The sequence below is a fragment of the Canis lupus genome, chromosome 32 (assembly GCF_048164855.1).
Source record: "Canis lupus baileyi chromosome 32, mCanLup2.hap1, whole genome shotgun sequence".
Lineage (NCBI taxonomy): Eukaryota > Metazoa > Chordata > Mammalia > Carnivora > Canidae > Canis > Canis lupus.
In genome coordinates, this window is record NC_132869.1 from 35,386,141 (window position 1) to 35,393,098 (window position 6,958).

The 6,958-nt window shown below is 53.2% G+C and overlaps 1 non-coding gene across 1 annotated transcript; it reads right to left on the bottom strand.

Annotated features, from left to right (window-relative positions):
- Positions 1-2,100: 2,100 nt before the first annotated feature.
- LOC140623381 (U6 spliceosomal RNA) lies at positions 2,101-2,207 on the bottom strand. Its single transcript, XR_012023004.1, has one exon. It is a non-coding gene; the product is annotated as a U6 spliceosomal RNA (small nuclear RNA).
- Between the last annotated feature and the right edge of the window lie 4,751 nt (positions 2,208-6,958).

The window sequence follows — 6,958 nt, forward strand, 5'->3', positions numbered from 1 at the left end:
GTTCATAAAACTAAGGGGGTGTTCACCTCTCCGGGTTATCCTTGGTGTGTGTGTGTGTGTGTGTGTGTGTGTGTGTGTGTGTGTTTCCCATAGGACTGTAAGTATCCTGGTAACCAGGGACACATCTTGCTCTTCCTTGTGATCTCCAACACAGGTCCCAGTGTATCACAGTAGCTTAAAGGTATCTAAATGAAGGCGTTCCAACTTTGTGGCTCATCTGGCTGCTGGAAACGCCTGGGGGGAGGAGTCCCTAGGTGCTTCTGGACAACAGCTATTGGGAGGCAGTTAGCTCATTTGCATAATATTAATAAAGCACAAGTTTGCTGCTCAGATGATCCTTCATCAATAGGATTATTTGCATGGGGGGGGCAGGTGTCTGGTAAGAGACTGTGAGCCTAGGAAAACTTCCTTCCTCTTCCAGTTGTGTCCCAAACACACACTGCTTCACTCCTTCACATTTTCAAGTTCACCACGCATGTACCTGTCCACCTAGTCCCAGCTACATCTAAAGTGTAGCCTCAATCCTTTGCAAAAGGATCCTTGAATTCAGAACACCAGCAAGAGCGGGACTGGACCCATAGGCTCTTTCCATTAATTCTAAATTGCTTTATCTCCCACTCTCTGCCTTCAAAGGTGGCCTAGTGTTGGTTTAGGAGCACAAGCTCTCTAGCCAGATTTCCTGGGTCTCAATCCCTTCTCTGCCATTTACCATTTACTACTTGTGTGACATTGGGTAAGTTGTGGGATCTCTCTGTGCCTCAGCCTCCTCATCTATAACAATAACAGGAGGCCGGAGAGGGTACCCAACCTCACAGAACAGTGCAGAGCCAGGAAAGTCAGCCAAGACTCCGGCTTTTCCAGGACTAAGAATTGCCCGTGTTTCCTCCTCTCTGCTCCAAGACAATGGGTCATACCAAGAAGAATGACAAGTTTCCTTAAAAGGAGAGAGAGAGTCACACCAACATTGGTCCTTTCCTTGTTTGGCATCCCAGAAGGGGACTTTGAGAACTACTCACCCAATGACCCAAGTTCTTCCTAAGAACCAGGCATATGGGGGCGGGGGGGGAGGAGGGAGAGGAAAGGGAAACCAAAGCTTGTCTCCCAACTCCATGCACTGGAGCCCCTGAGCAGACAAGGTGCAATGAGAGGTCCCACGGACCCCCCCTTCTCGGCTGTTACCTGGAGAGGATCATTTCACCTCCACTAAGGGAACAGAAATGGATCCGTGATGGAACGCTGCTTGGCAGCTCGCAGCGCCTGGGAGAGGCCCCGCCGCTGCCCTGGGGCCCTGGAGGCGACCAGGGGCTCCCCCGGGCGGCTGCGGGCACCGCTGGGCCTTCCACGCGTGTGCTCAGGCACCAGCAAAGCACGCGCACCAACATTTTCCAACTGGAAAGAAACGGGTGTTTCAAAAACGCATTGATGAAGTCGGCGCTGCAAATCTGAACTTTCCTGGACTGGGCCCCCTTCCCATTTTACTAAGTAGGACGGTGCTTTTTTTTGCATCCACCACCGGGGATGCAAGGGCCTTTCCTTTCCAGGGCCTGCGCAGGGCCTCGCTGCAGCCACTTACTAGTTGCACGATCGTGACCCGGGGGCTTTACCCCCCAGGGTCTTCTGTAAAGTGGTGACAATAGTACAGGGCAGGGCTGTCTGCAATACCCAAATGAGATACTGGAAGCCCCTGGACATGATAGATGCTCAGTAAGGAGTTGGGATTATCTTTTTTTTTTTTTTTTTTTTAAGGCTCAGAGGCAGCATGAGGAGGGAGTCCTGGTGCTCGTTCCTGCTGCAGTCCCCTTGGGTCTATCGTAGCACTAGGGTCCTGCTACGGTTGGGACCTGAAGTGGGTCCACTTTGGCAGAGCCACGTCCTAAAGGGTGTTAGTGACCGCGGGACTCCGGGTGGTGCAGGGGGGAGCAGGGGCCCCAGGGCAGAGAGATCCAAGCCTGGGGCCTGGCGTTTGTGCAGGGCCGAGAGGGCGCCGGACTCGACCCCACCTCCTCTTAGTCTGTCTCCCGCGTCTGCAGTTTCCTTTGTGCGGAAAAAAAAGTTAAACCCTTGCAGGTGAAAGGTGTTTGCAAGCAAAGGGGCCGGCACCAAAATATGGAACGCTTCACGAATTTGCGTGTCATCCTTGCGCAGGGGCCATGCTAATCTTCTCTGTATCGTTCCAATTTTAGTATATGTGCTGCCGAAGCGAGCACGAACTACACGCTTTCCCAAGGACTATATAAACTCTAATATGCCGAGACTTTTACGCTTATGGCGACTCTGCTGCGCGCTTTTCAAAATCCCCAACTGTCCATGCCTAGTTATGACCTCTTGTATGTTGTACATATAGTCGTTGCATTTCTGTGATCGCGGCCGGATTAATCCTAATGGCTTCCCCAACCGGCCAACGTCGTGTATGCAAATGAAGGGACCATGGGAAATTGGCCCTCGGCCCGCCCGACCCCAGCGCGCTCCCGAAGTCGGTCACGTGGTGCGCGCAGCCCGCGCGCTCGCTCCGCACCTGCCGGCTGGGCCCCTCCCCCCGGGGTCGCGCGCAGGGCTCCTCCGCGGACGCGCCTGCGCGGAGCTCCCCGCCGCCGGGATGCTCCAGTGCGGGTGGCCGGGCGCCCCCGGCCGGGCTCCTAACCCGCCCCGCCCTCCCCCTTAACTCGCAGGTTAGAAAGCAAGCTCCGGTGGGTGAATCAAGGCCAACACTATCCCGCCAGCTGTGAAAAGAAGTTGGGGTCTTGGAGGCGAGCCTGGTTTCAAAAACCGACCACTTCCCTCTTCACCGTGCAGCTGGAGAAAGGAAGGCTTTGGGGCCGGGCCGGGCGTGCCCCTCCCCGTCTCTAACCCAGACAATGCGCCCGAGGCCTTATCGGCTCAGCCTTCCCTTCCTGCCTTCAGGCCTCGGCCAGATGCCAAGCGCCTGTGACGTCAGCGCCGGGGCCGCAGGGCGAAGCTGGGGAGGTCGGGGTCACCGTGGCCAGGGCGCTTGGGTTCCAGCAGGCGAGCCAGGCCTAAAGCAAAGACGAGCTGCTGAGATGGACTGGAAAGGAAGAACCCGGGGCACAGAGACTGGGGGTTGGAGGTGGGCAGGACAGGAGGGGACAGTGGAGCTGTCACCTGATCTGCACGCAGCCAGGCAGGGGATGACCTGGAGCCACCTGAGTCAGTTTTGCCGACCTGGGCAAAGCCCTTGAGGCAGGTGAGGCCGCTGTGGAGGTGGCTGGTGCTCCCGGGCCCTGCTCTGGCTCAGCACGGGTGAGCCTGACTCCAGCCCCAGCCAGGGAGCACCCCCTTTGGGGACTTTGGAGCCCCTCCCCGCACCTGTCTTCAGTGAAATGGAAATCAGGTGCAGGCTGCCCAACTTCTCATCTGACCTCTCTCTAAATGAGCAGTAAGCAAACGCAAACCTCGGAATGCTAATATGGCCTTTATTGAGCGGAAAAAGAGCTAATTTGGGCAATGACGTTTCCCTCGGATTTACAAAAGGGAATTGCAAATAACCAAAAAGCGTATTAGCATTGATGGGAGATGATGCTAATCTTCAATTAGCATCCACGTTTTTTATTCATTTATTTAGAAGAAGAGCCTTTTCGTCACAGTCGATGCGCCCACGTGTCACGGTGACAGGTACATCTCATGAGTTCATAACTGCCTTATTGCAAAAACCAGCAGGAGATGGACCTGGTTCTTCACCATTTCTGGCTACACGAGCATGTGTTATTTTGAGCCAGGGGTAGGTTTTTGTTGTTATTGTTGTTGTTTTTGTCTGTTTTTCTTACTGAGCAGTGGTGGCAGAGAGGAGGGATATCTGAGTTCTAGCTTCCATTCCTTCCTGCGTCTGTCTTTGTGACCTTGCCCAGCTCCCTGGACCTCTCTGGTCCTGTTTTATCTTCTGCAAAGTGATGAAACTGCCCTAGATGTGATCTTTAACATCTCTCTCAGCTTTGACATGCTGCGATTTATTTATTTATTTATTTATTTATTTATTTATTTATTTATTTGGTAACTGGGTAACTGAAGGACTTTTTTTGAGACTATAATTAGCAAGATATAAAAATTCAACTTTTTGTTTTCCATTTTATTTTTTTAAGATTATTTATTTGAGCGAGACCGAGAAAGCAGGGAGAGGGAGAAACAGACTTCCTGCTAAGCAGGGAGCCTGATACAGGGCTCAATCCCAGGACCCCAGGATGATGACCCCAGGTGAAGGCAGCTGCCCAACCAACTGAGCCACCCAAGTGCTCCTGTTTTCTATTTTAGAAGGGTGGAGAATTCTGGTCGTCCTTGGGGGGCATAGAAGATCCCAAGAACAGTCCAAAGGGGCCTCTGTGGCCCTAGGGTCTGCAACCTGCTAAACTATGCAAAACTTGCCCCTGAACCCTGAAGACCCAGCGTGGAGGAAGGGGGAGGAGAGCGGGGATGAGCAGGGAGGTGGTGAATTGGACGTGACATGAAGCTGGAGATGAGCTGGATGGATGCCCCCAGAGACTCCAAAGGGACAGACACACTAAAGGCAAGGAGGAGTCTGTGGGTGCCAGAGAGGACCCACTGGTTGGCCATCTCAGGGCTGCCATGGAGGCCCGCCTGCCGCTGGCCGTCAGAGCCCTTGTCTTCCCTCCACTCCGAGACCTGAGGTGGCCTGAGTCCTCACAATCTTCCCTGAATGTCCTGGGCTGCAGAACCTCAGGAGATGCAGAGTGGTTCCCCCAGTCCTGTCTGAGGTGAAGCTCCCCACCACTCCCAGTGGGAGGGATCAGAGCCAACTTCATTACATTTTGATAAATGAAGAAATGGGCTGTTTCATATTGAAACCACGTCCGTGAAGACATCAGATCTCAGGATTCTCTAACATTATAGTGTTTCCGCTAAAGCCTGGGAGCACTGAGTGTTTCCATAAGTCACTCATTTGAAATAAGAGGGGCCAGGGATTGGTATCAATCCCCCCCCCCCCCACCACCACCACCAAGGGAGGACGAAGCAGGGATGTGGAGAAGCAGCCATGGCCTCCTTTGTGCTGGGAGCCCTGGGGATGAATGGCACCGGCGTGCAGGTGTTCCCCAGAACCGGGTTCAGAGGCCTGGCCCAGAAGCACCTACAGCCCCAGACACAGAGCAGGACTGCAGGGAATCTGGGTGTGGGGGAGAGCCCGCCCTTTGAGCAGCGCCTGCTCCGACTTAAACCTTGTAAGATCTCTTTTGAAGCACACTCTCCCACCCAATCCTCCAGTGTAAATGAGTTTTCCCTGTTTCCTCCTTTGCCTCCCAGTAAAGAAAGCCAGGGGTGGGGGAGGGGCAGGTAAAGAAGGTCTGCTGCGGGCGGCGCAGAGGGTGGTCTGGGGAAGAGGCGGGGTCAGCTGTGGCCCAGGGAGTCTCTCCTTCCAAGCCTCCTAATCCCCGTGTGCTTGGAGCCCCTGCTCTTCTGGCTTGGCCCCTGCTGTGGTTAGAGCAGTTCTAATCCATCCCAGATGCCTGACCTCAGGGATGCCCCCTAATCCTGCCCCTTTCCCAGCTTGCATTCGGAGGGGGTTGGGGATCCCAGCCCAGGTCACACTGTTCACTCTCCCGCAGATCTCTTTTTTTGTGCCTGGAGCTTTGTGAATACCTATTTCCCCACCTGTCCGACGGTGACTCTGCTGGCTGCCCGGCAGGGCTCTTTGAGCGGTAACAGCAGGATTGCTCAGAGTGGCCTGAGCACCTTTGATGAGCTGCTTCATGTGAACTGTTTAAAATAGGCCCTGGGCCTGCGGGAAGTTCACGGTAGGTAAACAAACCCGCAATGTAAGGGCGCCTGGGCGGCTCAGTCTGCTAAGCATCTGACTCTTGGTTTCAGCTGGGGTCCTGATCTCGGGGTCGTGGGGTCCACTGGAGATTCCCTCTCCCAATGCCCCTCTGGCTTGCGCTCTCTCTCTCATTCTAAAATAAATAAATCTTAAAAAAATAATGTATAACCACTTCCTTACTCTTCTTTGGTTGTCTCAATTTCGCAACTATTAATTGACTAATTAACTAATTTCGGGATGAATAAGGCTTCTTAAAAAGTGAAAATGGGTCCTCTTTTAAAAGCTCCTGCAGGGACTGTTTCTTCACTATGATAACATTTTTGGATCAAGTTTTTGTTGTAGTAGCTTCCTTTTCTTCCTTTTCTCCCCTACCCCTCCTTTTCTTAGCTATCAGAGGACTGTTGTCGCCCAGAGGCCTTCAATGCTTTGGGTCTGCTTGCAGCTATGTCATTAGTAAGGGGCAGCGTGCATGCATAGACTCACTCACTCCTGTTCACTCAGCTTAGTGTGAATCCTTGCCCTTTCTTCTGACGTTCTGTTTCATTTGCATGTCTCAGAGATAAAGCACAAGAGAATGTTGTTCCTCTTTCGCTGATGGGGAAAACCTAGCCCTGCCTGGCGAGGAAAGTGACACAGCTAGTACAGGACACTGGAGTCTGCTCCGGGATCTCTCTGGCTCCAAGGGCCAACTTTGCACCTCGATGGAATAAAGGAGTCCCATTTGAGGGCTCTTGGGAGGCTCTCCCTAACATCTCTCTCTCTCTCTCTCTCTCTCTCTCTCTCTCTCTCTCTCTCTCTCTCTCTCTCTCTCTCTCTCTCTCGCCTTAACTCCTGCCTTCGAAGCCTCCTTATTCTGAGCTTTTGCTACCTGAAGGGTTCACTGTGATTTAGTTCAAGACTCTCTTCTCTGGTATTCCCAGGAGGCTTAGGTTGAGGGTATGGAAGGTACACTCTGAAAGAGGGTGCAAAAGCAATCTCCAAGTCCAGAGTCTGCCAAATTCCTGGTTCTGTCTGGTTTTTCTACGTGGGGTTGCAGGTGGGAGAAGTGACACATCCTCCGGATGCTCACCCCCCTCCCTGGAGTCCAGATAGTGCTCACCCCTCAGGTCACGCTGACAGCAGCTGCGGTACCGTGAAAACCTGCAATGGCTTTGAGCCAGGAAAAGCCCTATGTAC